Source organism: Ambystoma mexicanum, chromosome 4q (assembly GCF_040938575.1).
Source record: "Ambystoma mexicanum isolate Mex_15411 chromosome 4q, UKY_AmexF1_1, whole genome shotgun sequence".
NCBI classification, from domain to species: Eukaryota; Metazoa; Chordata; class Amphibia; order Caudata; family Ambystomatidae; genus Ambystoma; species Ambystoma mexicanum.
The window spans coordinates 177,146,085-177,162,170 of NC_090928.1; the positions used below are offsets into that span (position 1 = coordinate 177,146,085).

The following is a 16,086-nucleotide window of genomic DNA, read 5'->3' on the forward strand; positions in this document are numbered from 1 at the left end:
GTTATCCAATCATGAAGCCCGATGATGGTGGCTTGGCTCAGACCAGCTGAGCAGCCCAGCAAGGCAACAAAAATAATGTAGGCAGCCATCTCATGATGAGAGACTGCAGCAGGGATATCATGGTGCATAGCAGTATCGCGTAGCTTCTGGAAGTCGAGTTCTATTTCGGCGGGTGATGAAGCGCTTCGATGCTGCAGGAGGCTCTGTAGAAGTGGTAGCAGGGCATTGGCGTTGTGGGGTTAGGAAAGCATTCCAGAGTGAAATAAATGAGATAGTGAACAGAGGAAAAACGTACCAGTGAAACAGGAGCTGTGTTGGTCTGGAAAAGATAGCTATCGAGAGAAAGTCAGAGGGAGAGAGAATAGAAAGAGAGAGGCAGTGGGAGGTGTTAGAGCCAACTAATCCACACATTTATATAGGCCACGTTGAAAGTCCAGGTTGGTGTAGGAGGCATGCTGAGGGCCAGTGCTCAGAGACTGGCAGGAGCCAGATAGATAGTGACAGGAGAGGACCTGAAGTAGGTCAGGGCTTATATTACATGGGTAGGTGAAGCCAGTCTGGGTGCTATTCCCCTGAAGGTGTGTGTAGTAAGCAAGGCAATATATATCCAAGCCCAGAAGCTGAGAATGAGGTCAGGCAAGGCCTTTCATCATTGGTGTCAGCCGTAAAGCCACAGATTCAAGCCAAGTGCCTTCCCTCAAGTACCTACATGTGTGGTAGGAAATTAGACCTGGAAGTACCCACTTAGGAAGGAAAACACCTACCCATAATTCCCAGAGGGGGGCAACTCACTAAGAGAGTTCCTAAGAGAAAGAGGCAGTGCAGTCCAAACCCAAAAAACAACCAGGAATATCACTGAGGACTGAGCGGTACATTGACTATCAGAGACCACTCAATATCCCAGAGGTAAGGCAAAGAGATGTCAGGACAACACCTGCTTGAAGGTTAAGCACATGGGCTTGGTCACTACGTGTCCGTAAGACTCGGTGTGATTTTCTTGGACTCTGGCCTTAGTTTGATGGCTCAGGAATCTTAGGACTTAGGCTAGGGAAGTGAATTTGGGACGCAGGACACTAAAACATCTGAGAATAAATTAATTAAGGATTAACGGATTTACTTTCATCTCATTGTGAAACTTTGTGGTCATAGAATATTTTGACCTATCTGCTATCCGATAGACATTCCCCAACCCCTTTCACTTAAATAAAAAGGTTGGACAAATGTTTCTGAATGTTTCCTGTATGTATGTTCTGTGGTACCATCTCATGGTACTACTTAAAAACAGTGAAATGCACTTCCCCGATCGGACATTCACTGACAGTATCCAAGTAATAATGCTTATATTAATGTTAAGGTTGAATTATGTCCATATTATTAGTGGTGTACTGAATAGCATATTTACGATTCAGCCGAATACCAAATAGTTGGACAACTATTCGGCTGCAGCCGAATATGAAGCTGAATAGTTATTTTTTCAATATAGCAAGACCTATACCTGGCAAAATCATCTTATAAAAGAAATAAAAGCGCTGTTATTATCAGCATTTGTGTTTCGTGTATTCCTTTTCATGTTCATGAGCACATAAGATTTATTTAAAGACCTGAAACCCAGTAAAGAATGTACCAGCAGGAAAATGGAACATGCAGTGTTCTTTACTACACTGAGAAAACCCTAGGAATCATGTCTCCATGTGGCCCCCATGCCCAGCTCCGAAATATTAGCACATGCAGCTCTCTCTGGCTCTATCCCACAAAGTATCCTCTCCAGTAACTGTTTACAATCGCAGGAATAATAAATTACATGGAACTGTTTCCCTTGGACTACCATTGCAGGTATATTACCTTTGACCCTTGATCCATACAGATCATGGTATTTTGTAAATACTGTTTTTTTTTAAAAAATTGTCTTTTATCACTTTTTCCTTCAGACATTGGTATAAAAAAGAATAGAATACAACCGCAGTCTTGTTAGGTAATATCGGTGCAGCAGGGCATAAGTTAATCAAAAAGCCACATAATCAAAAATGCAATTTCTCAGTCAGATTAATATTGACAAGATCTCTTATAACCAACTGATTAATTTGCAACTCCCCAAGCTGAAGGTAAAGAATTTTCTATTTTCCCGCCCTCCCAACTCCCGACCCCCACCCCTGACATCGGACCACAGGAGAATAAATAAGATTAACAGTATAAGTTCATCTCTGATCACTGTTCATCCTACTACACCTTTGTTTCATCACGACCATCTATAATGTTTACAAAAACACTCTACTTGTTTAGTGTGTTCGCTTGACCAAGGAATGATTAATAGAATGGAGTATACAGCATTTTGTGTTGTTTCGGGCCATCGTGCTTTAGGTATGGCATGTTTGTGCTTGCGTACCCTTGTGCGCAGTGTAGTTTTCAAGAAAGGTAAGCCAAACCGTGTCTATGTGGGAGTGTGTATCCCATCTATTGGCTGCATCCAGCCCAGGACCCCTTTCCAGTATATCTGGGCTTTCTGACAACTCCCCCACTGGTGCCAGTAGTCGCTAACCTCTGGAAACCACCTACAACAGTGCGGTGTGGCCCCCGGGTACATTCTCGCTAACCTTTGCGGGGTTAAATGCCATCTCATTAACAATCTCCCATTGTGCATCTTGTATTGCTTAGATTTTGAGGTGGACCAAACTGCTCTCTATATAACTGTCCATGTGTCTTCACAGTCTTGCGGGCCCAGTTCCATTACCCATTTGCTGTGCGTACTTGGCTTTTGTAAATGGCCATTGATGATCAGAGAAGAGTACAATCTAGCTATCAAGCCCTTAGAGCCCTGGTGCTCGTTTAGAGCACCTTCTAGGGGTTTAGAGGTCTCTGGAGGGTTATACCCCACCTCAGGTCTAATAACACGCTCTTTAGTTGTAGTTAACACCATGGTGAGATTATAAGGCCCTGTTGAGCTGCTTCTAATTCCAGTTTTTTCACAAAGCCATCATCCTTCCACATCTGCCCTGTTCTCACCAAACCTTTCTCATATTGGGGCTGGTAGCGGTGTGGGTCAGTTGAAAGGTCTCTTAAGGGGGGTGCCCATATGCAGCTTAGTGGGGATGGCCACGTCGTCACTCCCCGCATATTTTGCGAAGGACGCCAGTGACCATAGCACTGCCAGCACTGAATGTTCACGGATTCACCGCGGCATAGAACTGATGGGAGTCCCATAGCCATTCACTGAAGTTTACTGGGGAAAACAACCAATTTTCCAGATCGACCCATTGTTTTTCTGCATTGACCCGCAAGTGATCTATGAGGACTCGAAATTGGGATGCTCTATAATATTCATACAAATTCGGGTAAACCATTTCCCCCTTATCTTTGGGCCTCACAAAAGTTGTATAAGCTACCCTGTTTTTTTTCTTGCCCACAGAAACTTGAGTAAGGAACACTTGACTTCTGCATTAAATGATTCTGGTATTACTACTGGGAGCGACTGATAGAGGAACAGTAATCTTGGGAGAATATTCATTTTAATAGACGTAAACCTGTCCGCCGAAGACAATGTTAACCTAGACTACCTCTACAGATTTCTTTTAATTGTTTCCCACAGAGGTACATAGTTGGCACTAAACAGGTTTGCTAGGTCTTTAGTGTTCTCTATGCCTAGGTATTTGAATCTCTTTGTCCGCAGTTGAAACCCCCAATCTGCCACCCGGTCTTTCGGGGGGCTTGAAGACTGTTTTAAGTTAAGTGCTAATGTTTTATTCCAGTTTGCGCAAAATCCCGATAATGTCCCATACTCTGCTAGGGAGGTGAAAAGAGCTGGGATGGATTCTGATGGTTGGGTTAAGTATACCAAAATATCATCAGCAAACAATGCGATCTTATATTTGCATCCCGAATTGAAGAGTTCCTTTAGCTGGGAATTTGCTCAGATGGATTGCGCAAGTGGTTCCAAAACCAGAGCAAACAAGAGTCATGTGCACCGAGTCAAAGAAAAGGACTCTGATGCAATACTGTTTACTACCACTTTACTGTTGCTTTGCGGTATAGCGCCCGGGCACCTACTATCCATTGTTGGCTATGTCCTGCCCACTGCCTCACTGCCCTCAAAAAATCCATTCAATTCTATCGAATGCCTTTTCTGCATCAATAGATAGCAGAGTGGGGCAATCATCTGAGTCATCAATGGAAGCAATAAGGTCCAGTGTCTTGCGGACATTGTCCGCACCTTGCCTCCCTCTTATGTATCCCACCTGGTCTGTATGCACCAGTTGTGGTAGGGTCTGAGAAAGACGGTTTGCTGAAACACTGGCGTATATCTTGGCATCGACATTTATCAACGATATGGGACGGTACAATCCTGGCCTTCCTTTGGTATTACTATGATTCTTTACTCCATGAATAAAGCTTGGCCTGGCCAGATTTCAAAATGTCATAGAACATGTTCACTAGAAATGGAGCTAGGACATTGCTATAAGCTTTGTAGAAAGCTGGTGTGAACCCATCTTGCCCTAGTGCTGATCCCGCTTTGAGGTTGGAAATGGCACTTTGTATTTCTTCAATCGTTATTGGGATGCCTAGCAGTGTATGGTTCTCTTCTATGATCTGGGGTGCAAGAATATTTTCTAAATATCAAGCCACTTCCTCTTCTGTGCCTGATTCTTCTTTGGTGTAAAGGGTGGTGTAAAATTCAGAAAAGCGCTTGGTTATCTCACCTGGGTCTGTTATTACTTTCTCCCTCTCACCTTATGTACTGGTATCAGCCCTTTGGGCCCTTAAATGTATGGCTAGCATCGTATGAGCCTTGTCCCCTTTCTCATAGAACTTTTGTTTTAGGTACCTGAGTTAGCGGTTTTGTGTGCCATATTTCACTCAGTTCTTTTTGGAGCATCCTAACCCCTGCTAAGGCCTGTTCTGTGGGGGCTACTTGAGTGTGGAGGTGTTGTTCCTTCTCCCTGATCTCCTTTTTAAGTGCCACCTTTCTTACCCGACAGTGTTGTTCTGTTCTTATAAGCACCCTCTGATATCAGCACACCAAGAAACGTGGCTTTGGCTGCTTCCCTTATTATGTTTAACTGTTGTTCTCCTATATTGTTGTTCATGAAGTAGCTCTTAATTTCTTCTGCAAGCATATTTCTAAAGACCAGATCTTTATAAAGTGTGTCGTTACAGACCCATCTGCGATCTATCTCTGGAGGGTCCTAAATCAAGTTCCAACAGGCACAGATCATGGTCTAACCACCCTACTATTTCAATTGCTGCTTTTTGTATACTGTGTATGCACGTAGCATCCAAAAGAATGTAGTCGATGCTTGAGTATGTTAAGTGGGGGGCGAATAAATTGTTAATGCTTTTTTTTGCAGGTGTATCTGTCTCAATGTATCGACTAAGTAGTTAGCTTTCAGGGTGCCAGGGAAGCTTTCTCAAGTCGGACAAGTGGGGGAGGGTTGCTTGCTGCCTCATGGAATCCAAGTCCATAAAGGGATCAGATATTATGTTAAAATTTCCCCCGCATATCAACAGTCACCTAAAAAGGTGAAAAGATCTTTGCTAAAGGATAGTTGTTTCTGGTTGGGGGCATAGGCCGAGCAAAGAGTGATCTTATGTGATCTCACCTGTCCATTTATTGCAATGTATCTCCCTTCTTCATCTCTATGGATCTGCGTAACCTGAAGGTCTAAGGATTTTCTATACAAAATGCCCACCCACCCTCTCTTATGTTGACCTGACACCCATAGGACACCATCCAGTTGCTTCCCTCCCGCTTTACATTCCTTCCCTGTTATACATTTTGTTTCCTGGACAAACAGCACATCAAGTTTGGAGAGTTTAAATTCTCTCATCAACACAGAGAGCTTCCACTGGGAATTTAAACCTTCAACATTAAGGGACCCAAACAGTATCCCATTAACTGATGCCATAAACCCATGAGTTGTAATTTCTCTCAACCTTGGCCTGGTACATTTTTAAGCCAATATTCCTGCAGAGGAACGAAGACTGTTCTCAAAATGTGTGATAACAGTTCTGTTTCGGTTTTAATTTTGGTGTGTTATGATGAACGTTTACCCCTGTCCGAGGAGTATCCCTCCTTCCCCCGCACTCCCTAATGAGAGGAGCCCCAATTGACGCCTCTCTATTGATGAGACACACTTAAGTAGTAAAGGCCACACTACAGAGGCCACTCACAGAGGCTGTTACATGACTTAACAAACCTTTGCTAAAATGGTGGGGAAAAACGCTCTCCATCAACTAAAACTATATAACCCAAACACATGCAATCTAATAAGAATCTGAGCCACAGAGTAATTTTTGCAAACCCATCTTTTTGGGCTCTAAGTACTTTTCCTCATTTAAACAGATTGATTCTCTTCTTATCAAGTCTGGTGCTTGGGCAAGCTGACTTATGTTGATGGGTGAGTTCACACCAAGATTTCCTGGACCGTCCAAACAACCTGAGTTCTCTTGGGGTGTTAAAATATTTACATTTTATTGAGCTTTGTGCCCGACCCCTACGTGGCGAGGAGGCAGCTGCTTCATCCGTAGGGCCTCTAATCTTTTGAGTTCTATTCTGGCCCACGTCCTGTGCAATTGAACTCAGACTTTCTAAGACTTCTTGAGCGTCTTCCCCTGAAGTGACACAGTACCCTTGTCCACGGTATTCAAAATTTACGAAAAGGGGATCCCCATCTCTAACACATTTCGTGTTCTTGCAGCCAGGTTGTGCGCGGACGACAGCCTCTTCGCTTAAAGAGCGTGGTCTTGGAAGATTTTGATAGTAGATCGAATTCAATGGGGTCTTTTTCTCTTGTTCTTTGTATGATGTCCATCTTTTGCTTAAAATAGTGGCACTTCGCTAGGATTGATCTCGGACCACTGGCTCTGCCTCCCGCTCTATGGATGCTATCAAACTCAAAATCAATTGGCGTGGCTGGGTCAAACAAGGAAGGTATAAGTGCCTTGACTCACTTCTCCAGAGAGGAAAAGGACTCTCCGGGCTTCTCACTGAGACCCATTATACGCAGGTTTGATCGCTGTTCCCTATTTTTCAGGTCGTCCATCTTCAGAGTCAAGTCTCTTTCTTTCTGCTCTAAATCCTGGAACCGTTAGGACTCCTGATAGCTGGTTATTTTCAAGACCTTCTATGCAGTCCTCGACTTTCTCCATTTTAGATTGCAGTTCAGTGACTTTTTTGGTCAAGGATGACTAAATGGGTCTGACCTCTCCTAGCAAAAGTCTGATATCAGCCTTAGTGGTGCTGTCATTGTCTGCTCCTGGGATGTCTGGTTGTTCTTCCATGTCTTCTGCCTCCATGATTGATGGTGTATGGCGGAAGCGCTGGAGTCTAAGCTTGGTGTGCGGGTCCAGGCTGCTGTCGGGTGCGCCCGCCTTTGTACCCCCACCAGAGAGTGACCATGTGCTGTATTTATTGCTAGCTGAATTGCCACTATTTCTTGGCATGCTCGTTTAACCCCTCATTTCTGTGTCTTTACCTGTTTTGTCGCTGTGAATAAGCTCCTAACAGCACTGAACCACCACCCAAGATTATTTGCTGTAATGTGTTGAGGTGTTGGAGGGTCTGTTCCTACGTTTGCCTTATTCCAATGGGGGCTCCTTCTTATGCAAAGCTGCTAGACGTATTACTATATGCCTCTGCTTTGCAGGATTGTCCGTGTTCAGATGGGGCTTTAATTTGACAATTCAATATTTTAGTCCATTTGTGTTGGCGTTTTTCACTGGGCAGCAGTTATAAATACTGCGTTTTGATGCTATATAAGGAGGGGGGCCTCTCTGGCTCAGACGGACTGCACTGCAAGAATGTTTGGGGACTGGCCCAAGTACCGTGTACCAGTTGTTTCTATGTGAGGCAAAGGGGTAAGCCTCACGCTGGCTTATGGGGCCTCATTACGACCCAGGCGGTAAGTTACCGCCTGGGTTGTACCTTTACCACCATGGCGTAAACTAGGTTTACGCCATGGTGGTTGGTGGACTTACCGCCCAATTCCGAGGTTGGCGGGGCGGTAAGTCCCCAATCCCCATTTACCCTTCCCCATTCCCATTTTTGCCCCATAGGGCATAATGGGAGTGGGGAAGGCGTTAATTACGCCACCGTAAATTACAGTGGCGTAATTAACAACAAGGTCCCTTAGCGCCATGGATTTTAACACCTGCTAAAAGCAGGTGTTAAATCCTTCATGGCGCTAAGGGACCTCGGAATCAGGCGGTAAGGGTCGGCGCTGTTTACGCTGCCGTAAACCCCTTACTGCCAGGGTTGTAATGAGGCCCATGGTGTCAAAGGCTGGAGCATGCTGGTCTCCTTTTAATCCTTATGTTTCCCTCTCCATCCCCCCTCTTTACCGTGTGCGTTGCGATGCTCGTCCCTGGGCTCCCGAAGAACCACTCCGGTGTCTGCACCGTTCTCAGGACTTTATTCTGTGTCTGCGTGTGGGCATCCCTTCTCTTATACTCCCGCGGTATCTGCCATGATGTTTCCCTAAGCGCTTTCCAATGTAGTCTGGACAGTGTTCGGAGGGACCGCAAGCTCTGTTGCTGCTCTGCTTTGGATCTCTCCTGCTGTTATAAGTCGTAATGTGAGTTGTGGGTTTAGGTCATGACAAAACCCTTATTCGGCGGCTTCTCCAACCATTGTTTGTTCCTCGGTGAGGCAGACGATGGCTTAAGCTGCCATTACGTCTGCACCCCCCTGGTGGTCTTCGTAAATATTGTTTTTAACAATACACCAGGCCTGTAATAAGGCCCTGGGTTAGCCTTTTGGGATGTGGGCTTATGACTTTCAGGTTGCATACATGTTTGTTCTGCAGGCACACTAACCCAATAAACTATTAACAGCTAGATCATGCAATACAGTTCATATAATCTGTGTGAGGTAAAAAACATTGGCATTCCTTTATGGAGGACATGCTTTGTCATACATTTCAGGTATTTTGCTGCCTCGTGTCATACACAATTTACTATACTTTTTCTGGGCAATTAAAAATATGTGTAATTCTCTTAGCCTGAAGCTGAAAGGCAGGTTGGTGTAGGGTAAGAACTGTCACATGCCAGTTATTTAGGATGTTACAGACCTGTTTCCAGCCTTTCTGAACCCATCGCCCGTTGTCAGTTCTCCTATTTTCACGTAAGCCCAGTAATACTGTGTCTCTTAACTAACTGCTAAAGTGAGACAAGTGAGACTGTAGGCTTTATATTTGGTATTCTGAGTGCTCCCCAATACCCTAGTGGGTCATAGCTTATCAGGAAGAAGTCCGAAAGGATCCCTCCTTTTAATCTGCCTGAGAATTTCTCACACCTACTCCAATGAGTAAACTTTAGCTATATGGAAATATGTTTCAAACAGTCTGTAAGATTGCATATATAATTGAATAGGAAAATGAATCCATTAAATTAGAAGTGGGATGTTTTTGTGTTCTATATTTTTGTAATTGTGCCTATTTTAACTAACATGGCAAACACATTTAATGTATATTTTTCAGTGAAAGGCACTGGGGGTTCAAAATAATCCTTTGTTACTCTTATCCCTCCATTCTCCCACGTGCCAAAGCAGGGCCTGCGGCATACACTCTTCCCCACCCCTCTTTCTCTTCATTACAGAAACACTTAACATATTTCTGTCAGGCAATATTTGCTTAGACTCTGCAATGCAATTGCCTCATTTTTTTCTCTTTGATCCTCTCTGCTTTTAAACTTGAGCAGCAGGCAGCAGAAAGTATCTTGAGGCCTTAACAAGAATTCAGCTTTGAGTACTATAATAGAAAACTACTCAGCTGAATCCAAAGGTTCTATTAAGTTCAGTACACCCCTAACTTTTATCTCTGAAAGCTTCCACTAATATCTACTGAACCACTTCAGAGACTTCAAAATGTCTCTGTTGCATTATTATGCCTTTAGTGCAATGAACATTTAACACAAGCTTTGCCGTCACTACACTGGGAACCAATGGCTCAAGCATCAGGTACATTTTAAGAGAGGATATCAACATTTTCATGGTCTCTTTGTGATTATAGAACTGATCATTGCACGACGTAAGGTCTCTGTGCTGAGGTTGGGTGCTACATAGAATCTTCTATGGAGATATAGATTTAGAAAATATATTTTAAAAAATCAATTTCGCATTTCCCCATGCTCCTCCCCATTTTTGGATTGACATAGCTGTGGGGCTTCCCTTGTGCAAAACCTTTCTCTTTCTCTTGTGGAATCTTAGCATAGGGAAGTGAACAAAAAGTAATTGAGGCCACACACATTTTTAGCAGAACTACGTACCAAATGGTCTAAGTTTTCTACATGAAACGGCCTACATGAAAACGATCCAGGTTGACAATAAAGTGAATATTAGCACACAATTCCATCCATGCCTGTTATACAATCAAAGGGGTGAGTAATGCAGAGATTGAGCCTGTGATAGTTAGGGTGCTTCAGGAATATGCTTTTTCCATATTGCAAGTTTAAAATGCAAAAAAGGGGCAGCAAAAAAAAATAGATGGACAACTTGATTTAACAAAACAGATTTGCCAAAGACTTACAGGACATTTTATTGAAACGAGGGCTATACCAAGAATTGGCATAGTCCTTTCCTAATTTACTATACAATAATATGACTATGCTTGCATTCTGTATGTACAGAATTCTGATGCTTCTCAGAGGATACGATTCTGAATACGAGAGACCAGCTGAACAGCGAACTATGCATCCTGCAGATATTTTAGCCACCAGGTCATCACAGGGGCCTGCTGTGCAAGGGACAGACAACAGAGAGTCCTTGGTGAGTTCACAGAAGTCAGAGTTCCGGAGGAATTGCCATGCTCAATGACAGTGTGGTGACCACTTACCTGTAACTTGCTAGGAAGAAATAAACAGTGGACTTAACCGCCTGTGGTCTGGTCTTCAGAGTCCGTGTAGACATCTACTTTAATAACAACATACAGCTTGGGTGGGTTCTCCTTCCAAATATGTCTTCTGTCTTTTATGCCTTTGCTTGTGAAATGCTGGATGAGTGGGCAGTCCCACACATGCCAATATTTTAGATCGCCCATGAGGGAGATTGTGAGATGTAAAGTGGGAGAATTGAATGTGCCCATTGAATTGCATAGGGATTAGTGATATTTTAGGAGGGAGACATTTTTAAAAAATCACATTTTTTGGGGGAAAAGTATTCTCCCACCTAAATAGGGAGTAGTGGCATTTATGCGTTTCCACGGGCATCTCAGTTACCGCAAACGTGCTTCCAGTCAGGTGTTTTGGTGGTACTAGGGAGCCTGTGAAGAGCAAAATCACTTCACAACTCTTTCTGTAACCCCACACCCCGGAGGCGAGCAAAGCGGACTCCCGTCCCTTCCCCTTGGTCTCCTCTTATCTTACATTTGGAGGATGCGTTACATTGCGGCCGGTCTGTTGAGCGGACGTGGCCACGTCACATTCACAATCCGGAAGCAGGTTCTGAAGCGGAAGCGAGCACGCTGCCAGCTGACTCCACAGCGAGAAGGCCGACGCGACGGTGCCTCGGACAACGAGGATGGTGACGACAAGTTGATTCAGGAGCCCCCCGAACCAAAGGGTACAACGCCTGGAAGTAAGGTAATTGAAAATAAGCTATTTGTGCGCATGCCTTTTGTGGGTGCAATGTGTGTGTGTGCGATGCGAGATTGTGTATGCTTGCCAGTGACTGAGTGCGTGTGTGCAACTCCTGTTTATGAAAGGCGGGGAACAATTATTTATGATACTGTGGCAGTACTAATATTAATTAGACAGCCCGCGTGAAAGTGTGCTTTTAAAGATAAACACTAGTGTCGTTGTACGTTCTCAAAATTATTTCTTCGGTGATGACTTGTTTGTGACCGCAATTTAACTGAAACCATCAAAGAACCCGAATACTATTGTAATTTCTTTCACGCGAAGCAATACTATTAATATTCTGACATTAAGCAAATTAATGTTCAAGCAGCTGTTCACATCTTTCTGTTAAAACGGAGACATTGCTGGTAGCAGGTCAAACAATACATTTCTTATGGGATACCTAAATTAAACGATTATATAAAAGTGTGAAACTCAGAACGCATAACTCGTGGAAGTGGGAATAAGATCAAATACACACATCGTTTGGATAGTGTCCACAGTTAACCTGTGCACATTAGTAATTATTGCATGGATTTCGGTGATTGTTTACTTTGGGTTCCTGTAAAGTCTGTTTGTATGATATAATTCAGATTTTCCATATTAACGTGCAGGAAAGACATAATTCTATTAAAAACACGGAGGCAGACTATTATGCTACGCTCTCTATTTCCCACTCGAGCAGGAAACTAAACAAATTTTAAACAACAATAAAGCACTTCCTTAATGAAGGATAGTCTCTTAAACATTAAACTCCAAAGCTCCAACTCTTCACAACTTTGCACTCCAATCCGTGCATGCCTCCCCATGTAAATGCCTCTGACACTCCATATTGTTCCTCTTTCTGCCACTGCTTTGAGTTCCTTAACTGAAGCTTGCCATAGTCTGATGAGTGCCAACACAGCTCTGACACTGCCAAGCACCCCAATGGAACTACTGACTCTGGGGTGACAGCTTCACGGACGACTACATGGCACATGAGGACCATTCTTCGCTGGCTCGTGTTGGAATCCTGCCAACAAAGCTCTTCACTAGGAGAATGAACTAAGACGTGATAAAATCACGTGAACTCGCTTGGCTATTGCATTTAGTGACATACGGGTCGAAACAAGATCAGCTATAATAATACGGGAAATAAAGTGAAACGAGAAAATACCCCAATTTCCTCTAGAGAAGGACCTAACACATGGACTCGCTTAATGGGAGACACCGTGGTTGTCAATGGTGAGACGGCCCTTTCTCCAATGAAACTCCTACATACAACCTGGAGGACCTGATGACACGATAGAGTCACTATATATGACACTAAAACGGAGGAGATCTTCTTCTTCCGGGTACAATGACCGAAGGGTAATGACAACCCATGGACTAAGAAAGTTATTATAACTTCAAGAAGGACATTGCAAAAGATTGTTGCGTAGTAGAAACCGATGGTTTTTGGTCTTCTTATTTGTGAAATTTTTTGAATTGTGGTGCATGCTTTACTAACCTCTTATGCTAGCCCCTGAAGAATTTCCGTGTATTCAACACAAGACATTAAGATCGGAAAGAAACATGTCGGGCATGATGCGTGGTTGTTAAGTGATTTTATGAAAGTGAATGAAAAATGGAGTGTATGAAAGAGGAGTTTGAGTGAGATGTGTATATTGAGGTATGGCCCCGTATGAACATCAGCACAGCACAAGACACTTTTTTTACATATTCAACTGAACTAACATGTTGAATTGATGAGGGGTAAAGTTTTGCACATACCGTAGTGTTTGTGTGTTTTTTCTCTTGTCTTACTTTAAAAGACTTGTTAGACACTACAACGCAATAAGTGGTGTTTTTAATATTTGTATGTAATTAAAAATAAAATATGTATATTTTTGTATAAAGACATTGATCTGTAAGAAATGGCTCTTGCTAATGCCGCTAACTAATTGAGCACTGGAATAGGAATCTCCCCAGCAAGGTAGCTATTACAACCAAAGATTTGTGTTTCAAAGTATTAAGGGTTGATCCCTTTAGTCTAAAGGGTATGCTTGTGGACTGTATATCCCTTTACCTCTCTTTGTTGTTTGAATAGGCCCAACGTGGCACAACTTTCTCTGCTGGTCTATGCTCCCTGCTGGATCTTGCCCAGTTCTTCAAGAGCCAGTTGGCTTCGTCTCAGTTCCTAGAAGAGTAAACATGTTAGAGACACCGATATCTGTCATGGGGATGGGCAATCGCGTGCACTTGTGGTGCTCTTCCTCCCCCTTCCTTGGCCTTGTTGCGTGAGCCCCTTGTGCGCATCGCTCGGCAAATGGCTACTGCCCTCTCTTGCCGCTCAGTGGCATGGGTGGGATAATACTTCGCTTCCATGTCTAACAGAATGATGTCTTTCCTGCACGTTAGTCTGAAAAATCTAAATTCTATGTCAAGACCCAGAGGTTGACATTATGCTTGTTCAAAGATTACTTACCACCAACAAGGCCACCCGTTCCACGGGTTTAATGAAGACGGTCCTGAAGGTCAATTCATTCGACCAGTCGGCTTTCATTATATCTTGAAGCCGAGCTCCATTGATGAAAGCTTTCAAAGCCATGGTACCCCGTGCCGAATGTGCTGCGAATCTCTCAATGTCGATCCCTGCCTGGATCATGATCCACTTGACCCAGCGGCCCAAGGTGGCTAAAGACAGTGCTTCAAAAGGTTTGCGCAGTGTGATGAACAAGCGTCTCTCTCCGGTAGGCCAGAGTGGGTTAGTTCCCGACTTCAAACTCCTTGAAGATTATAACTGGGCACAACTGATGCTGACCTGGGAAGCTCGGGAATGACACTGAGGTGATAGCATTCTTAGCCCTTTTCCTCACGTGAAAGTCACCCCTTCTGGGAAAAATTACTTGCTATCTACTTCCAACGCTCCAATGTCTGATACTCTCCTGCACGCCACTAAACAAAGAAGTATGGCCAATTTAGCAGAGAGCTCTTTCCTGGTCAGCTGCTGGTTATTTGGCTACCTCTGTAAATACTTCAATACAGCATCCACATCCCACAAACGTGTATACTTTGGTTTGGGTGGCCGAATGGCTTATACTCCCTTGAGTAGCCTTGAGACCAGAGCATGTTTGCCTATAGGAATGCCTGACACATGCTTGTGTCCCACTGAGATGGCTGACCTGAAGGTCTTGACAGTCCTAAATGCCTTCCCATTGTGCGGCTATGGCTGCCAAAAAATGTACTATGTGGATCACATCTGCTGAAGTGGGATGGATGCTCCTAGCCAGACACCAATCATGCCATTTTGCCCAGGCTGCTCTGTAGCACTTTGTCGTCTTGCGCACCCAGGATTCTCCAATGAGCTGGTCAGCCTCTCCCGATAGACCTGGCTTTCTCCAGGTTCCCTCGAGTACCAACAGGTGTGGGAGCCCCACTGTATCCAGAACAGTCGCCGGCCAACTGGGTAACAATACTTGATTCACCAAGCCTGGCTCCCATTCTGCTGACCTAGTCTAGTATGTACTAACAGATCAGGGTCTAACTGTCCTGAGTGTTCCGACAGACATCTGTCCCTCTTACGCTAGCCTGTGTTTTCTCTCTGCTCTCTCTTGGTATCCGTGGAGAAAATCGAGACCTCAGATTCCTCATCTCCGGTATAGCTGGCAGTGCCACTCGCATCTGTACCCGTTTGTTCTTCCTCTGGGTCAGAATGTTCGTCCCTGTGTGGTTTACGGACCGCGGCAGCTCTTTCTTTGTTCGTGAGCGCTTGCCATGGTGCTTGGGTAGGTAACCCAGACGGGTCAAGGCTTTGTTAGCCACACAGGTCTTGTGCTTCTTGGTGCGGTCTTCTACCTGATTATCGCTGTCCTTAATTCTCTTTTTTTGTGAAGGGCGGAAAGCAGTGGGGTGCTGAGAGAAGGAGAGCCAGTCGTGCAGCAAGTTGGCTTTGCCTGAGATGGGCCCCAATCCCGCCCACAGCGATGTCTGCAACATCTGTTCCTGGTCTGCAGACAACCAGTGCGAGACCGATGGACCTACTCGTGGAGACTCTGCTGCCAATGCTTGTGCCAAATGTGCACTGTTTCATGTAGCTTGGGACTGCCCCGTCTTGCTGGCTATCTTTATATGTGTTTAAAGTGCCGCCGTGCGTGGCTGTAAAGCCTGCATGTCTTTAGCTCAGCAAGCTGCTGAATAGTGCTCGGTGCCTTGAAGGCTGTTCCAGGGACTGACCTGTTGTACAACTTGGAAGCTCTGTAACCCACAAATATCTAACTCTCTGAGGTATAATAGCATATAACAGGCAAAAACGACTTCTGCAAGGTTTAGAATGTAAATACTGCTCTTTATCTTTCAGTTAACAGAATTCTATGTCAATACCGGAGGCAAGCATTATGCTTCACTTCTTTATTAGCTACTCTCTTGCAGCCTTTCAAAACTTCAAACTTAAATTTGTTTTTATTTTAAAAAATGTAACATCAGTAACCAACTGTAGAAAAAACAAGAAACGAACAAACAAGGGAC

General features: G+C 44.1%; 1 protein-coding gene across 1 annotated transcript in view; it reads left to right on the top strand.

Annotated features, from left to right (window-relative positions):
• Positions 1-11,267: 11,267 nt before the first annotated feature.
• The window catches only part of AGPAT4 (1-acylglycerol-3-phosphate O-acyltransferase 4), a 1,136,585-nt gene continuing 1,131,766 nt past the window's right edge, over positions 11,268-16,086 (top strand). The window contains exon 1 of the mRNA XM_069607695.1: positions 11,268-11,565. The gene's annotated coding sequence lies outside the window, so the exon portion shown is untranslated. The remainder of the gene's footprint in view (positions 11,566-16,086) is intronic.